The sequence below is a fragment of the Silurus aristotelis genome (assembly GCF_946808225.1).
Source record: "Silurus aristotelis genome assembly, chromosome: 15".
Lineage (NCBI taxonomy): Eukaryota > Metazoa > Chordata > Actinopteri > Siluriformes > Siluridae > Silurus > Silurus aristotelis.
In genome coordinates, this window is record NC_139588.1 from 3,018,758 (window position 1) to 3,038,952 (window position 20,195).

A 20,195-nucleotide genomic window follows, 5' to 3' on the forward strand; every position below is an offset into this window, starting at 1 on the left:
TCTTGAGCCATTTATACGTTTGCATTTTCTTTGTAGAATCTGTACAAAAACACACAATTTGACTTCATTTCAAAACAGCAGGAAAACTGTAATGCAGGGAAAATGCACAAGAATCTGTATGTGCTCTGTTATACTGCATGTATTATATGCTGTATAATAATGATGGTGTCTACAGCTGTGGCATCATATTGATGTTCTTAAGAGGATGATTGGGACTGAAGGCAGATGATTGGGTGTGAAACGCACGACCCGAAACTGTAAAGAGACAATCAATAACACTGTGCAGATCTATTATGTATTTTATTTATTTATGTACAAAAATAATAAAATCTATTAAACATTATTTAATGTAATAATTTTTCTTGACTTTAGGTGAGAACAGAGAAAGCTGATCTGCTTCAGGCACTTGGGGACGGCTGGAGGAACGGCTTTGTGAGGTCTTTCTTCCACGATTCTAAAGCGTTCAGAGGGACTTTGGGGCTGCTGGGTGCCAGATCATGAGTGGCATAAACCACTGCGAGCTGCACCTCCCACGGCAAATCTGCACACAAAATCCATCATAAAATTAGGACTTGCTGAAGCACTTTCCTGTTGATAGAGAACTAAAAATCAGAGAATAAAGATAAAGATTGATAAAGGACTTGTTTAATTGATCCTTTAGTGATACCTTTTTGTCCCCTGAACTCAGTTATGCTTTTCACCAGATCGTCCACTGATGCTGCCACGTTCTCCTTAAGACCATTTTGGCCAAATCGCCCTGATTGAGATAAAGAACATGAGTGAAAAACAGAAGAATCCAGAAATAATGTGAGATAATGCTTTAAAACAGGATTCACAGGAAACTTACCAAGTAGCCTGAAAATTGCTGCTACAGAGACGTTTCTGAACTTTGTTTCCTCTGTTTGTGTTTGTTTCAGCAAAGTATTCAAGATGAGCCACACACTTTTTCTGATGAATAAAAAATTGGACATATTAAGTGTTTTTGTGGCAGTAATGGAATACCATCAATTGTAAGTTTATGCAACAAGAATAGAAAGTTTGCAGTATTTGGGACACACACACTGGGACACACCCACACACTGTCTCATATGAGTCTCACATTTGCCGGTTTGCAATTTATCTAATGTTTAAAAATCTAGAAAGATGAGAATGAAACAAGTTGAAGCAGTTTCACATTCAGTACCGTATAACATGGGAGACCCTCCAAATCCAGCCCAGTTGTGCACAGAGAAGGTCCAGGCTGAAGACGTAGTCCCAGGCAGCAGGACGGAGATCATCACCATACCAACTGCTCTTCTGGAATGTCAGACTTTTGTCTTTCAGATGAGCCTTCAGTGTGCTGGTGATGGCTCTGTAGGGGTCTCCAGGAGGCTCCTAGCAAAAAATACATCATTTATTTAAAACCCAGATCAATGAAACAATGTTTATAATAATATGATCATAACTGTAAGGTCACAAGCAATCACAAGTGCAGATGATTGAAATACTGAGGCAGAGCTCTAACTGTGCATTCTGCTCTTTTTATAACCTCCATTTATTACTCTTATGTAAGGAGGAGTCCTAGAAAATGACCTCCAAATGACCCCAAGATTTTAAATACACATGCAAAATAGCACACAGCGTTACTGAAGGGTTTATGTATCAGACAGTAGCAGGGGTAAATAATGATCTAGAATACTACATGAGTGTGTTATTTGAGGCACAACGTTAGTTTGTTTATTCAGTAGTGAGCACAGTGTCACATGGTTCTATATCACTTCCTTTATTAGTATATTATAAAACAGATTTATTTGCTTGCATCTTTATTGCACTGATCTGATTATTTTTTATGTTTAATGACTGTTCTGATTCATTATCAGTTTTGGGGCTTCAGAAGAGTCTGCAAAGGAAACAAAACGATACCACAGATTTAAAATACACTGTATAGGAAGAAATACAAAACCAAAAACAGAACACAATTGCCTTCTTTATATCACTGTCCAGATCATTTTTAGTAAATATATAATGACATGTCAATATAATCTCACCTTCTTTAAGAAATCTGTAGGCGAGAGCATGTGCTTTATGAGAGTCTCCTCTTTTTTAACACAATCCCACATAAACCCTACAGAGAGACTGCAGGAGTTCATGTCCCATAGACTCTTTCTCCACCTTGATCTTCTCCAAAACCGCTTTCAGAAACGTCTCTGCTAACGACTAAATGAGACGGAAGAAAAAGATCAACCAACATCCAACAAAATCAAACATGTATTCAAGTCATGCATGAAAAATAAATATTAGGGAGTTAAGACTTGACTGTAGATTAGGTTTAGAAAAACTACTAGAATTTGCATAAACCAAAACCTGGAGTAAAGTTTTTACATGACAAATCAAATCTACTGTTCAATTTCAGAACATCAGGAACAGTGAATTATGGATTGACTATTGAAAAAGAGAAAACTCAAATCCACAGATAAAGAATTGCATGTACACTAAATAAAATGCATGCGTGTGAATTGAATGCACACTAAATAAAACAGAAGATAATCACTGACCTCGTTTACACTAAACTTGGAAATGAGAGATTTTTCTTGATCTGTCAGAGAAGGAAGTTCACATTTCCCTTTAAGTAGTGCATCAATCCAGTTTGGAGATAAAACATCATCACAGGAATCCTGCAGTGTTTTTAATGCACTAGTGATGAGGGATTGTTTTGTGTGTTTGTGAGCTGCAGCATCAAGTCGAGGCTTTTTAGCAGCACTGGGTGGTGGCATGTTCTGATGCAGATCTCTTTGCTCTCAGGATGGTCTGGGTTTGATTTCCTGGGAGAGGAGATTTGACAACTGACACACAAGCACACAGTTTTTCCAGACTCAAACTCCTGACTGTTATCACACATGTACCTACCTGACACATGTAGGTTCATTAGAATGTTTACATTGGTGATTTATGCTGAGATCAAATTGATTTGACAGAATTGTATCATGCAGTAATAATGTGCTTTTACTCTCTTACACACTGAAGGCAGAAGCTGGTTTTTAATACATAAAGCATTTAAAGCATTTCTGTGGAAAAGAAAGGAAAAGATTGAGATAGAACACTAGATTTTCCTGTGCAGTTTATCACATGTTGATTTTGTTTACAGAGATTTACATGGATCAAATGTGATCAAATCACATGACAGACAATTCTACAGTATAGATAATACATTGGGAATGTTATATTACAGGGAAATAATCAGCATAAATAAAGTAAAATCAGTAATAGAAACTTACTTGTTTTTTGTATATAAAGTGTGTTTTTATTAAATATTTCGGAAAATGATCCACAAGCAGTCTTGATGTCGGTCACCAGAAAAAGAGATTTTGCTGCACCAATCAGGGATGCGGACGCAACCAGAGAGGCGGAGCTTCTAGTATCAACACGCCTTTGCTGTAAAAGTGATGGGAAGATCGGATCATTTTAGTGACTCGGTTCTTTGAATCTCATTAATGAAAATGAAATTAGAAAATAAAGAATCACTTTTAGAGACGAATCGTTCTTCTGAGTCACATTGAAGACTCGTTCAGAATCAAGGAATCGTTCATAACCGACTCATCACTACTCTGAATCATCAGTAATGAGCTCCGGGAGAAACTCCGTGTTCCAGGTGGAGGATGAAGACCCTCTGCCGGGATGGAGCGACTGTAAGACCCCTGTAACAGTGACTTTCTAGTCTTTATGTGGTTTATTCTCTTTGCAACACCGAGTCTCACACTTTGAGATCCATGAGCTAGGCTAACTAGCCGGCTAACTAATCTTAGCTTCAATAGGTTTCATCCGCAGGTTAAATATTCTACATTTAGTGAGTTATAAATAAATATAAATATATTCTGTAGAATAATGAAATTATCTTTGCATAAATTAAAAATACAAACATTGAAAACAAGCATTTGAAGGTAGTAAAGTGGCAGTAAATCACGTTTGAAAACAGATGAGAGAATGAAATAGAGAAACACAGCAAAATAACAGACTTAATGAAAAAGAAAGGAAAAATATGCGTTGGTGTATAAATGCTGTTATTTGCTGCTTTTAGATTTAGTGTTTGTTCTCAGCGTTTTAATTAAATCATCACGATGTCCAGTGCGACTCCCGAAGTTACAAACAAACAGTTTACACAATAACACTTCATTAAACTGCACCATTTTCACATGATGAATAACAGCAGTCACTAACAACCAATTTCATTATCCATTATTATCCATTCCATTAGTTATTGCAGAATAAAAACCCATAAAGTTTGGAAACTCACTGTTCCAGCAGTCGTACAGTCGCTCTATTAAACATTTTTCTACTATTGAACATCAGGTAGCTGCTGAGTGTGTAAGTAGTAGTAGAATATAGTAGACCCTTCAGACCAGGGGGGTCCAAACGTTTATTTACTAAAGTCCTGTATTAGATCTGTTACATATGAATTGTGTGTGGACACGACGTCTCTCCTGAAGGTTGTCGGTTACAAGACGGAGACAAAAAGTTATGGACGGCAAACTTTTTTTAATGACCATAAAGTGTAATCTATTAATATAAAGTGTGGGTTTGGTCATATGAGGGGATTTCAGTCAGCATCAGGGGGTAATTTTGCTGGTGTCGGCATAAAGACTAACAGCAGTGTGTAAGAGCAGTGTCTCTGTTGTGTTACAGCTCCATCAACACTTTAATCTCGTAAGAACTGCGAGACTGAGAGGAACCACCACATCCAGAGTCCACCCACATCCAGCTCAAGTTCCAGCTGTGGAGGAGAAACCAGCTGCAGCTCAAGTTCCAGCTGTGGAGGAGAAACCAGCACAAGTTTAATATTCAGTCAAAGCTTCTTCAGCATCTGTGAGTGATGTCCAGATCTACACACACACACACACACACACACACACACACACAACAATACCTATATTTAGTACTGTATTTTTCGGACGCACAGAGAGCGGACGGCCGAGGTGTTTTAACTGTGCAGATCCGACTGAAAGTGAAAATTATCGCCACCGCAATGAAGCTTGAGGATTTTGGAGGTGGACCATCGTGGAGTTTATTAATGAGACGTAAAGACCTGTCCATAAGGTCACGGACGACTCTGTGTCAGCAGCTCCCTCCCGACTACGAGGAAAAAGTTTCAAACTTCCGCAAATTCACTCGTGCAAAGATAGCGGAGCATTCCATCGTCCCGCACGGCATCATTCATATGGATGAGGTTCCGCTGACATTTGATCTGCCGCTTAACTCAGACTGTGAACAGAAAAGGTGAATCATTCATCGTGCTAAAATCAACTGGCCACGAAAAAACACACTTTACCTGCGTACTGAGCTGTACGGCGTCGGGAGAAAAACTTTCACCGATGGTCCTCTTTAAATGGATTACGATGCTAAAAGAAAAACTCCTGGAAGAAATTGCTGTCAAAGTAAACAAGAAAGGATGGATAACGGAAAGACTAATGAAAGAACGGCTGACGCAGTGATACGGCAAGAGGAGGATTTTTTCACACGAACAAGGCATCGCTCGTTCTGGACAGCATGAGGGCTCACGTAACAGATTCTGTGAAAGAAGCCATCAAGAGGACAAACTCCATTCCAGCTGTGATTCCCGGGGGCATAACAAAGTATTCAGTGGGAGGTTTGGATGACGAGGGGGGAGAAATCCTTCACTAAAACGGGCCGAATGAGAAGAGCAACTTATGGCCGAGTCTGCAAGTGGATCCTGACAGCGTGGAGCACGGTCAAAAAATCCACTATAATCAACGGGTTTCTAAAGTCTGCACTACTGTGTGTTGAAGAGGGCAGCACGAGCTCAGCGGGGAATTTGCCTTCAGATGAAAATGACCAGAGCGACAATGAAAACGATTCTGAGGGAACATCAGATGAAGCAATTCTGAGGCTGTTCAACTCCGACCCTGAAGGAGATGACTTCACTGGTTCCAGTTCACAGGAGGACCATTGACTTTACTGGTAGGCTCCTGTTTTGTTACAAGCCGTGTTACAGGCACTGTCTTTCGTTAAAGCCTGTGTTAAGTTGTTTAGTTTCAGTGTAGGCTTATAGACAGGTGCGGCTTATATGTTAAAAATATATCTTTTTAAAAAATTCAGTGGGTGTGGCTTATACATGGGTGCGCTTTATAGTCCAGAAATTACGGTAGTTGATGCTTTTGTTACTTCTAGATTAGACTACTGTAACGCTTTACTGTCTGGGTGTGTGAGTAAGTGCAGAAATAAGCTTCAGTTAGTTCAGAATCCAGCAGCAAGAGTCCTCACTAGATCTAGGAAATATGACCACATCACCCCTGTTTTTATCATCTACACTGCTCCCAATTACATCTCGCATTGATTATAAAATACTACTACTGACGTATAAAGCACTTAACGGTATGATCCTCCACGCCTACTTAGATCAAAAGGTGCAGGTTATCTGTTGGTTCCTCCAATAATGAAGATTACAGCAGGGGGCAGATCTTTTTCTTATAAAGCCCCACAGTTATGGAACAACCGTCCAATCAGTGTTCAGGACTCAGACACAGTCTCAGTGTTCAAGTCGAGGTTGAAAACACATTTATTTAGTCAAGCCTTTGATTAGTAGATTTTTTCTCAGGTAAAGGCTCAGATCTGGAGGGAACATGGATATAGAGTGTTTGGTGAACTGGGATATTTGTATGCTGTCGTCCCCTCACATTCACACGTTCACTCGGGTTTGTTGACGGTGGTGTGGTGGGTCGTCTCTTATCCCAGAGATCCCTCATGTCTGTGTTACCTTCTGCTTCTCCCTTTTAGTTATGCTGCCAGTTATAAGCGAGTCTTGCCGGAGTCCAAACTGCACAGTGACAAAAACTTTCATACAACAAAATAAAGACACTTAATAATCCATATCCTTCTCTTCCTGTCACCCTCTCTCTCTCTCTCTCTCTCTCTCTCTCTCTCTCTCTCTCTCTCTCTCTCTCTCTCTCTCTCTCTCTCTCTCTCTCTCTCTCTCTCTCTCTCTCTCTCTCTCTCTCTCCTGAGGTTCCAGTGACCACTGTTCCTGCTCCTCTCCCCTCTGTGGATCTTCCCACTTCATCCAGGTCTGCCTCTGGATAGTGTTCTCTTCTTGGAGGCCACTCTGTGCAGCTTGGGACGGTTTCTCATCAACACCTTGGGTGGTTCCATGAAATTCCGGAGTAAGAACAGGAGCTTTGAGGATGGATTGGACTGTAGTTAAACAGAACCTTTATTTTAATATCATTTACTTTTGTCACATTTTCCCAACATTTGATCATGTGGATTTTAATTCTTAGTTGAATTTAAATGATGTTCAACACTTTAATAACAGAAACAAAACACACACTATATTTAAACATGTAATTTGTATTAACTATTACAATAAAGATAGATCTATTTTTGTACTTTATTATATGTATAACATGTGCTCACATGCTGAATCTAAACCTGCCCAGAGCTTTGCAGATATTTTGCTCTCCACTGCTGCTATTTCCTGTTCTTAATGAATTATTAAGGAAGTTGTGTATTAGGTGATTGATCTGTCGTTTGGCCTTTAGTTTTTCCTTCCATTTATTTCTCTCAGATTCCAAAGTTTCCTCCAGCAGAGCAACACGTTCCTCCAGTCGATCTCTGTCTCTCATCAAATGATCTCTCTCATCCTTTGCAGTCTTCTTCTCTTCTTCACAGTAAATCAGGGAATCCTGGAGATCCCTGGTGGTTTGGAGCTGTGAGGTGATCATCTCCTCAATGTCTAGTTTGGTCTTCTTTTTTTCTTGCCTGAATTTATATTGCTCAAATTTTAAAGTTTCCTTCAGCTGAGCAACATGTTCCTCCAGTCGCTTTCGGTCTCTCATTAAATTATTTCTCTCATGCTTTGCAATCTTCTTCTCTTCTTCACAGTAAATCAGGAAATTCTGGAGATCCCTAGTGGTTTGGAGCTGTGAGGTGATCATCTCCTCCATGTCTAGTTTGGCCTTCTCTTTTTCTTTCTCAAATTTATTTTGTTTAGATTCCAAAGTGGCCTCCAGCTGAGCAACACGTTCCTGCAGTTGTTTTTGTTCTCTTGCCCAGCTTTCTCTCTCACTTTCTACAATTTTCTCTTGTTCCTCATGGAGTTTCAGTGAAGACAGAAGCTTAGTGATGTTCTGGAGGTATGTGGCGTTTCTCTCATTTATCTCCTGTTTCCGGTCCTTTTGCTCAGAGGCCAAAGTAGCCTCCAGCTCTTGTACCATCTGTACCAGAATGTCTTTCTCTTCTGTCTCTGGTGTTCTCTTCTCCTTTATCAGATTAAGAAATAAATCCAACTCTGCTGCTACTTTCTCTATGTGTTTCAGTGCCTCCTTCTTTTCAGCAGCCTGTTTAGATTTCTTTTCTCTTATGCTTTGAAAAATCTCTTCCACTTCCATTCTTAACTTTATGTCTCGTTACTCACAGTAACTGATCAGAGAAATGAGAAATACTGACTGTTCTGACTTATACAGACTTGTCCTACTGTGACGTCACATAGTGAAGCCCCGCCCTTCTTTTGCGACGTCACATCTGTGCTTTCCTGCGCATGTGCTGAATGTTGCAGAATCATAAATGACCAGTAGGTGGCAGTGTGATGTGTATTAGAGCTCACTGTCACAGCAGGTCATTAGAAGTAGTGGAGCTCTAATGACGTCATTAATAGCGAGGACAAGACACACAGCAGTTTGGGATTCTTTTATTGACTTTATTGATTAATTGATCAAAGTAAGTTCATGTGTATGGAGTAAAAACAACCTGTACATTTCTCACTTCCAGACAGTATTATGAGATGTTCATCTGCTGAAAGTTCATGTTTAATGCTGCATGTTTTATAGGATTTATGAGCTGGAAGAAATGTTTCTATATTGGTTTTGTTTTAAACGACTGGTGCATTTTTAGCTTCTTTTTCCCCTCAACTGAAAGGAGGCAGAAGTTGGAAAACATTTTAATTGTGATTATTATAAAACCTGTATGTGAGTATTTTAGGCAAAATGCTGTTTATTGTATTTATTGTAAAACTTTATGCTTCAGATGAGTTTTATAAAAAACATTTTTACTTATTAAAAAATAAAACGTCATTCTGAGTGAAACCAACCGTTTATTAAATGCATTATTCACTAAATAAACATCAATAAAACTGGATGATTTGTTTTTATTGAATGTAAAAATATTAATTTGAGGATAATTGAACTTAATGAATGGAATAGTTTTGGATTAAATGAAGACTTTACTGAACTAAACAGCACTGAATTCTCCTTTAAATCAACTAAAGTTTACTGAATTAAATACTTATATGAAAATAAACCCGGTTTCTTGAACCCTGTTCGGTTTCAGCCCCACTTTTGGGCTTTACAGCTGAAAATGACCTTCCTGACTTTCAATGGTAAAAGTTCCTGACAACAGTGTGCTACATACACAATTTACATCTCTTTTAAAAGAACACACTTTGGGCTTTACATCATCCAAAGATGCTGAAGTTCCTTAGAAAAAAATGTGTACGTCATAAAACATTTTATTTTCAAAATATATAAATACATGAATTCGGTCCTGAAACAATCCAGAATAGTGACGGGTTAAAAGTCACATGTGTAATGAGTTTATATTTCAACTTTGAAGAAAATACAATAAAAAGGAGATTCCTATAAACATTATTCTGAGACTGTGTGTAGTCCTTTTCTCCCTCCGTCTGTTTGAGGAAAAGCAGCCTGATAACCAAATGTACTGGGAATAATAACATTCACACAATAAGCATGAGACTGGTATTTGAACATTAGAAAAACACTAGAAGAAGAAAGTCATGAAAATAAAAGTAGCACAATGCTTCCTTCAGTGCCTCTGTGAATGATGGAGCACATCTGGACCTTCCTTTTAACCTTCCATTCTACAAACAGCACATCCTCTTCTCTCAGCCAGTGATGAGGCCTCGAGGAGCTTTTTTCAGAAGCTTGTTGGTGATGGTTTGAGGGTTTGTGGACTGAAATTTCCCACATGCTCAGATGTTCTTTTTTAGGAGATCTCTAAACAGTGCTGGACTTGTGTAGAAGTCGTCAACGAACAGTTTGTAGCCCGTTCCCAACATCTTCTCATCAACAAGTGCCATGACAGATGGGCTACAGACTGGCTGGGGTGTGAAATCCTGATTCCACCTCTCTTCAGGTGTGTTGGGGGATACAACCAGTGAAGACTGGGATTTTCTGTCTCTCACTCTTACTGGTAGAGCTGAAACAGGTGCTGAGTTTGGAGACTGCTTAAACCTCTTTTCTGGTTGATGGCTGGTGTGTGAAACCCACTTCTCCTCAGAAGATTCAACTAAATGTCTGTTGGAGCTGCTATCATGGGCCCTCAACTGCTCAGTTGCATGAATGAGATAATTATAACTTATAACATAGGAAATTGTTCATTTAGTTATAATTTTTCCTATAAAACTTCATTATAATGAACGTAATATCTAATAATGTTAGTAATAACAATAATAATAAATCTGATAATAATGTTAGCAACAGTGTTCTTTTAATTGAGTCTGAATCGAAAGATTCACTGGTAAATGACTCGATTCCACAGTTCTAGAAAAATCTGTAACATAAAACATTCTGTCTCCTTAAAAATATTTCTTTCTGCAGTCTCACTCAAGAAAAATAAACTTTTGTTCTGTTTGTACAAAACCAGCAGCTGGTCAGAAAGTTCCTTCTCTGTTCCTGGGTTAGTTTGAGGGGTTCACCTCAGTCAGCTTCGTCTCCGTGGTTTCGCTCGTCATCTTACATCATCATCTCATTGTAATGAACGGTGTTCCAGCATGAAAAACCCCTGACCTGCATATATACAGGCAATAATCAGTTCCCAAACATCTCAACATTCACTGTTTCTAGTTCAATAACAGAACAAATAGCATTCGTACAGTTCAGAGTCTGATTTGAGGTTTGATCAAGTTTACATTGGATTCTAACATGTTTGATTGAGTTCTTGCATGTAGATGATACTTTTAATACATTTAATACTAACTTCATGCAGGTTCTCGCCATAAAGACTGGATTTTATACAAATCTTTTAGACAAAATAAATTGTTTAACTGTAATTAAATCTGTACTCGTTATTTCTACATTATTTATTACATTCATTTTAATCAGCTTCATTTAACTTCAGTTTCATTTATTTATATCACAAAAATGCAGCTTAAAAATTATACATGTAAAACAGTAAACAGTTTAAGTTTAAGACAGTTTAATATTATTAAGAAAAATATGTTGCTTTGTAAAAGATCAACATCACATTTAACTAGACAACAAAACACCATTAATAATATTTGTACAGAATTAAGTAAAAAGAAAGTCGTGACAGGGCCACTAGAGGGCAGTGTGAGATTTCATATATGTGTAAATCTGCATATAATAAAAATAAAGATTATTATTATAAAATCATAAATATGTTTAAATGTAGACCTTTAGGTACTGAAGCACCTCAGTGCAATAAAGTATTACATTCTAAAGTCCAGCAAACACGACATGGGAGTCAATTCCTTGTAGCATTTTCTTGAACTTGGTTTGCAGGAGAAAATCTGGTTTTGTTGAAATAACAGGTTAACAGATGATAACTGGATAAACAACTAATGAATAAATGCTTCATCCTGCTCATTAACATGCAAACTGATGATGAGTTCTATCACCTGCTGTATGAACCTGAACAGAATCCACATTGTATTTCTAGTTGGAGATGCTGAGATTCTCTTTTTATTGAAATCTTTTGATTAAAACAGCAGGATGAGTTACTAAAGTTGAGCTTTTTCTCTCATTGAGACGTGAATTCTGTAGAACTGCTACTGCAATTTTTACATGAGATGCAATAAAATCGTCCACCTACAGAACCTACAGAAACCCAGCGTGACTTCCTGTAACTTAGCGTAACTTCCACGGAGGAGTCTTCCCCGTGTGGGTGGAGGAGGAACTGCTACAGTTTAGAGCCTGATTTAAGGTCAGAGCAAGTTGAGGTGTAACATGTCAATGGTACATTTAATAAATTTAGTACCACCTTCATGCAGGTTCTCAGCATAAATAGTGAATGAACCACATCTGACTCGAAAAGACCGATGTCCAAATACTTTTGACCCCACATTGTGTATCAGTTGAAAAGCAGCAGCTTCAGATCAGTCGCTTTTCCACACTGAGGTTAAGGCCACATCTTGAAAATACACGGTTAAGCAGCCGCACTTTGTGTTGCGCGTCTAATCGTACACGTACGGTACGGGTGCTGGGAGCGGTCAAGATACATGTAAAGACGCTTCAGAACGGCGTTTCTGTTTAGAAACAGAAAAATCAGTGCATTTTATTCACCATATTCAAGCATTTAAAAATCTTTTTTAGGTTTGCTCAATCTTTTAAATCATTTTTATTTAGAGTCTCCCTGTTTATTATATTCTTATTTAAAATTTGAATTCATTTTACTGTGGAGTTTTGGAGAAAAGTAAAGGCAAAATCACTCTAAGCATCAGTGCATCTTCAATCATGTCACATATTCAAACATTTACTGGACTTTGGTTGGACAAGTAGTTCTGGAAATCTAACCAGATTTTTTTATGAAATCAACACAACTGCAAAATTCAAACTCTCAGCATTTATTTTTTAAACAGATACACTGCATCCAAAAACACAGACATGAAGAAATCTCTTACAAAGCTATAAAAACACTCGACAAGAAAAACCTTCACATATACACAGCTCACACAAACAGCCACAAACTTCTGTATGCACAAACCCACATCCTCCAGCCAAAATAGTACAAATAACTCTCCTTGTCATCAGATATATTCATTGCAAGAACAAGCGTACATGAATAATTCACAATAAGCCGTGTTAAACTTTACATTCAACTGTTCAAAAACTGTCTTCAATTCCCAATCATAGTAAAAAACAAGGAAAGAGGAAGCAGTACAAGCGAACAAGAAAAGTCAGTTTGAACAGATTTCAAGAATCCCAATTTCCCACTTAAAACAATGAGATCTAAAAACAACAATGCTCTTACACTTTAAAACAGTACAACCATTAAACAGTAGCAAAATGGAAAAAAGGATTTGTGTGTTTTCTGTCTTATCGCAGCAACTTGGTATTCAAAGAGTCTGATCCAACTCCAATAAACAGCTGCTGTATCACTTCAAAAGGGAATTTTAGTTCCTTTGTGTAGTGAAGATGTAATGCATACACCAGGCCCATCAGGTTCAGAAAAGCATCAGGAATGTCAGTCAGGTGACGCATTACCACTTCTTCCTCAATCACCAGGGCAACGTCATTGTAGAATGCTGGGAGAGGTTCCATTACATTTTCCACCACCACAAGAATTCCAATCACCACACCCTGGATCACATCCTCTTCACGGTCACTGGGCTTTATAGAATGTAAACAAAACAAGGTATTATTACTTAAAAGCAATTACACAAATATAGTCCCAGTCCCCTGCAAATTGAGAGATCTAATGTTTCATTTTCCCTGGTTTTGCCTTCCATGTTTTAGCTTACGTCGCATATCTTCATGAATTTTGAAGGAGTCCCTCGCATGTACCATGGCAGATGCAGCAATGCTGCTGTCCTCATCTTTTGCTTTGTTGTCTGTAAAATATAATAGTTAAAGTACCAGCTTTATTCTTTCAATCCTTTGTTTTTCTTTATCATTTCTCCCCCTCCCTCATTCTTTGATGCTTTTGAAAAAATTTAAACTTTTTTCAAATTTGCACATTTACACTTGTATACTTTTATTGTAAATAAATTGACAATGATGTGTGCAACAACATTTGCTTGTAAATTTTTTTTTTAACCAAAATAAGATTTCATAGTGGATGTAACACGCTCATGCCACTTAATTCAGGGGTGTCTAATCCTGCTGGATAGGTTACCAAAGATATTATCATTTACTCATCAACATGCCACTCCAAACATTCATTCAATAAAATGAAGATGAATAGTGGCTAGGCTGTTCAGCTCTAAAAAGCAAAGAATTCTGTTAAAGTAGTGGATCACTCATGTTACCATTTTTTAACATTTTTTTAAAGATAACTTTGTGTAATAAACCGATCATATCAGTTTTTATGTTACCATGACATAATACATCAAACCTCAGTTGTTCTTGTGTCACAACATTTGATCAAAAGAACCAATGAGGTTTGATATTAATCTAGTAGCGAATACAAACTTTATTCTAAACAAAGACTGAACTTTTTATGTTTTCATCATACAAAGAGAATGTATGTTTACAATGTTTACTAAATGTGCATACACAATCTTTATAGATGCATGGGAGTGGACAGTGACTTGCCTGATGGCAGTGTCTCAGCTTGTAATGTGTGATTAGGGCACGCTGGTTGGATGAGGAAAATCTACAAATCTTGCAACACCACCTCATTGATATGGAGTTGTGCTTCCACTCTACTTGCACTGTACTGATCCTGCAAATAAAAAAAACAATAAACTCCATCAAAGTACACATACACGTTAAACACAGAAATATTCACTGAACATCTTACTTACCAAATACAATGAGGATAAAAGTATAAACTTCTATGACTGGGTGATACATTCAATATTATAGTGATGATATTGCTGGCATTATGAAATTAAGCGACGCTGTAAATAAAGCTTTTATTAGCTGAAAATGTTTCTACAGTTCATGATTCTTCAGGGCTTCATAGATAACACAAATGACAAAAGTTTAATGATGTGATTATTAAACTACAAAAAGTTGTGATGTTAAATTAATGCAAGATCAACACGCAAGTTAGCTATACAGAAGACACCGTTTGCACGTGCTCAGGTGTATGTCTGTTTCTTAAACGATTAGTCGTTAATTTTTAAATACATTTTTTTACAAATAATTGACTGAGCGTTTAAGAAACATAAGTCAATCAAGCATTTTGATCAATCAAGCACGAATCATCACGTCCAGAGTCATCACTGTTACACAATCAGTCATTTTCCGCGAACCGGTTCTTTCGGACAGTTCGTTTTAATGAACCGATTAAAAAAAACGGTTCACCAGTTCTTTTACATCCTCAAGTAATGAAGTTGTTTCTATCGTCCCATGAAAATACAATTAAAGACATTTAAATAAACAAATGTGTAATCATAGTGTTCTGATGGGCAAACATATTTTTTTCTTATAGTCTTATAAATTAAACTAGTCTCCATTACCTTTTTACAGAGACGAGGATTAAGCTCATAAAGCTTAAACTAGAACATGCTCAACACAACAGGTCTCACTTCAGTGAACTGTATTCAGTATTAATGAAGTTCGCAACATGTGATTGACTACGGTGAGCGCTAACGAAACAAGTCTTAATTAACATTAATGAAAATATGCTTACTCTACATTATTTGCAGTGAATAAAGTTCATCTGTAATCGCGAGCTCCTTCATCTTTTCTGGCATGATCAGCAACTTCAAGTGCAGAAAATGGCGGATGGTGCCCCTGTCTCAACTTCGTTAAAATAGTACGGTTTAATGACGTAGAGTTTCTGGCACATGCACATTACAGAGAAAATTGATAGAACTTATGTTTTATTGTTATATGAACTTGTTATTTAAAGTTTTCCATTTCCCATCAAGTCGAGGTTGTTAGAACTCATCCAGTTGTGTAGTGAAGAACTGCAAGTTGACAGGACATGATTTTACTTGTTCACCTGACTAAAACTCTTAATCATTTTTACAGTGTATTACTTTCCTCTGACCTCTGGTATAACTGTTATTAATTTACTCTGATCTCTGGTATAACTGCTATTAATTTACTCTGACCTCTGGTATAACTGCTATTATTAATTTACTCTGACCTCTGGTATAACTGCTATTAATTTACTCTGACCTCTGGTATAACTGCTATTATTAATTTACTCTGGCCTCTGGTATAACTGTTATTAATAATTTACTCTGATATCTGGTATACCCCTGGTGGTCTAGTGGTTCAGATGCAGCGCTCATACCGCTGCGACCTAGGTTCGATCCCCGGTCAGGGAACCAACCCCAGCCACTTTCAGTGCCGGTCCCAAGCCCGGATAAATTGGGAAGGGTTGCGTTAGGAAGGGCATCCAGCGTAAAACGTGCGCCAAATCAAAAACGTGCAGAGGATCCGCTGTGGCGACCCCTAACGGGAGACGCCGAAAGAAATTTGACCCTGATATCTGGTATACCTGCTATTTACTTTGAGCTCTGGTATAACTGCTATTAATTTACTCTGACCTCTGGTGTAACTGTTATTAATTTACACTGAGCTCTGGTATAACTGTTAATAATTTACTCTGACCTCTGGTATAACTGTTATTAATTTACTCTGATATTAATTTAATCTGATCTCTGGTATAACTGCTATTAATTTACTCTGATATTAATGTAATCTGACTTCTGGTATAACTGCTATTAATTTACTCTGATCTCTTGTATAACTGCTATTCATTTACTCTGACCTCTGGTATAACTGTTATTAATTTACTCTGACCTCTGGTATAACTGCTATTAATTTACTCTGACCTCGGATATAACTGTTATTAATTTACACTGATCTCTGGTATAACTGTTATTAATTTACACTGATCTCTGGTATAACTGCTATTAATTTACTCTGACCTCTGGTATAACTGTTATTCATTTACAATGACCTCTGGTATAACAGCTATTATTAATTTACTCTGATCTCTGGTATAACAGCTATTATTAATTTACTCTGATCTCTGGTATAACTGTTATTAATTTACTCTGATCTCTGGTATAACTGCTATTATTAATTTACTCTGATCTCTGGTATAACTGTTATTAATTTACTCTGACCTCTGGTATAACTGCTATTATTAATTTACTCTGATCTCTGGTATAACTGCTATTAATAATTTACTCTGACCTCTGGTATAACTGCTATTAATTTACTCTGATCTCTGGTATAACTGTTATTAATTTACTCTGACCTCTGGTATAACTGCTATTATTAATTTACTCTGATCTCTGGTATAACTGCTATTAATAATTTACTCTGACCTCTGGTATAACTGCTATTAATTTACTCTGATCTCTGGTATAACTGTTATTAATTTACTCTGACCTCTGGTATAACTGCTATTATTAATTTACTCTGATCTCTGGTATAACTGCTATTAATAATTTACTCTGACCTCTGGTATAACTGCTATTAATTTACTCTGACCGCTGGTATAACTGCTATTAATTTACTCTGATCTCTGGTATAACTGTTATTATTAATTTACACTGATCTCTGGTATAACTGTTATTAATTTACACTGAGCTCTGGTATAACTGCTATTATTAATTTACTCTGATCTCTGGTATAACTGTTATTAATTTACTCTGACCTCTGGTATAACTGCTATTATTAATTTACTCTGATCTCTGGTATAACTGTTATTAATTTACTCTGAGCTCTGGTATAACTGCTGATAATTTACTCTGACCTCTGGTATACCTGCTATTTGCTCTGACCTCTGGTATAACTGTTATTAATTTACTCGGATCTTTGGTATAACTGCTATTATTAATTTACTCTGACCTCTGGTATAACTGTTATTAATTTACTCTGACCTCTGGTATAACTGCTATTAATAATTTACTCTGTTCTCTGGTATAACTGGTATTAATTTTCTCTGACCTCTGGTACAACTGTTATTAATTTACTCTGACCTCTGGTATAACTGTTATTAATAATTTACTCTGACCTCTGGTATAACTGCTATTTACTCTGACCTCTGGTATAACTGCTATTTATTCTGAACTGTTATTATTAATTTAATCTGATCTCTGGTATAACTGCTATTAATTTACTCTGACCTCTGGTATAACTGCTATTTGCTCTGACCTCTGGTATAACTGTTATTAATTTATTTTGACCTCTGGTATAACTGTTATTAATTTATTCTGACCTTTGGTATAACTGCTATTATTAATTTACTCTGACCTCTGGTATAGCTGCTATTAATTTACTCTGACCTCTTGTATAACTGCTATTAATTTACTCTGACCTCTGGTATAACTGTTATTGATTTACTCTGCTAATAATTTACTCTGGTCTCTGGTATAACTGCTATTAATTTAATTTGATCACTGGTATAACTGCTATTAATTTACTCTGACCTCTTGTATAACTGCTATTAATAATTTACTCTGATCTCTGGTATAACTGCTATTAATTTACTCTGACCTCTGGTATAACTGTTATTAATTTACTCTGATCTCTGGTATAACTGCTATTAATAATTTACTCTAATCTCTGGTGAAACTTTTTTTAATTTACTCTGACCTCTGGTATAACTGCTATTAATTTACTCTGATCTCTGGTATAACTGCTATTATTAATTTACTCTGACCTCTGGTATAACTGCTATTAATTTACTCTGAGCTCTGGAATAACTGCTGATAATTTACTCTGACCTCTGGTATAACTGCTATTATTAATTTACTCTGACCTCTGGTATAACTGCTGATAATTTACTCTGACCTCTGGTATACCTGCTATTTGCTCTGACCTCTGGTATAACTGTTATTAATTTACTCTGATCTTTGGTATAACTGCTATTATTAATTTACTCTGACCTCTGGTATAACTGTTATTAATTTACTCTGACCTCTGGTATAACTGCTATTATTAATTTACTCTGTTCTCTGGTATAACTGGTATTAATTTTCTCTGACCTCTGGTACAACTGTTATTAATTTACTCTGACCTCTGGTATAACTGTTATTAATAATTTACTCTGACCTCTGGTATAACTGCTATTTACTCTGACCTCTGGTATAACTGCTATTTACTCTGAACTGTTATTATTAATTTAATCTGATCTCTGGTATAACTGCTATTAATTTACTCTGACCTCTGGTATAACTGCTATTTGCTCTGACCTCTGGTATAACTGTTATTAATTTATTTTGACCTCTGGTATAACTGTTATTTATTTATTCTGACCTTTGGTATAACTGCTATTATTAATTTACTCTGACCTCTGGTATAGCTGCTATTAATTTACTCTGACCTCTCGTATAACTGCTATTAATTTACTCTGACCTCTGGTATAACTGTTATTGATTTACTCTGCTAATAATTTACTCTGGTCTCTGGTATAACTGCTATTAATTTAATTTGATCACTGGTATAACTGCTATTAATTTACTCTGACCTCTTGTATAACTGCTATTAATAATTTACTCTGATCTCTGGTATAACTGCTATTAATTTACTCTGACCTCTGGTATAACTGTTATTAATTTACTCTGACCTCTGGTATAACTGCTATTAATAATTTTCTCTGACCTCTGGTATAACTGCTATTAATAATTTTCTCTGATCTCTGGTATAACTGCTATTAATTTACAATGGGCTCTGGTATAACTGCTATTACTTTACTCTGACCCATGGTATAACTGATATATCAATAATTATTGTTTATTATTATGATTATTATTATTATTATTATTAGCAGAAGCTGAAGTATGGGATTACACAATGGAAAGTCAAAAGCGGAGTCACACAGTATAATAGGGATTCTGGGGCTGGTTCTTCCTACAGTCTAGCAACATGATCCGTGAGTCAGACATGTCTTGTGTCACTGTGGTGAAATCATGTCATTTACATTCGGTTTGACAGCAACTTCATTCAGTTTCTATTTATGGGCTCTGGTGCGATACTGTACCTCCTTTGCAAGAAGTTTTGGTTTGGAGCATAGGTCCTGCTTTATTTGTTTAAAGGATCAATTCCTCCAAGCCTTATTGCTTCTCTTTTCTCATGGGATTTCAGCAGAATACACATCTGCCACATTCAGAAAAGAAAAGAATAAATGTGAGTGCAGGCAGAGAGCAGAGCTGTATATAAGTGTACAGAGATCTGATACTTTAGTAGAAACTTAAGTGATGCTCGTCAACATTTTCATTGCTTGTGCTACATAAATATCACTGCGAAATATTCAAAAGCAGGACCTCCAGAGCGCCTGCAAACTGCGCTGCCAAAGACATTGCCAAAATGCCTTAGTGTAAGAGAATGTCCTGGTTCTACCACCTGGTAGGGGAAAGTGGATTGGATCTCTGGAGCATGAAAAAAAAAGTTTAAGGACCCATGCTCTGGAGCTCAGCAGAGCCTCTGTGCTCTTTTGGTCTTGAGATGTTGCATGGTGAGCCTTTGGTTCTTCTGTTTTTCAGGGGGATTTCATCTAAGGAACATTATACAAATTTCAGGGACTCTGAAGCTCAGACA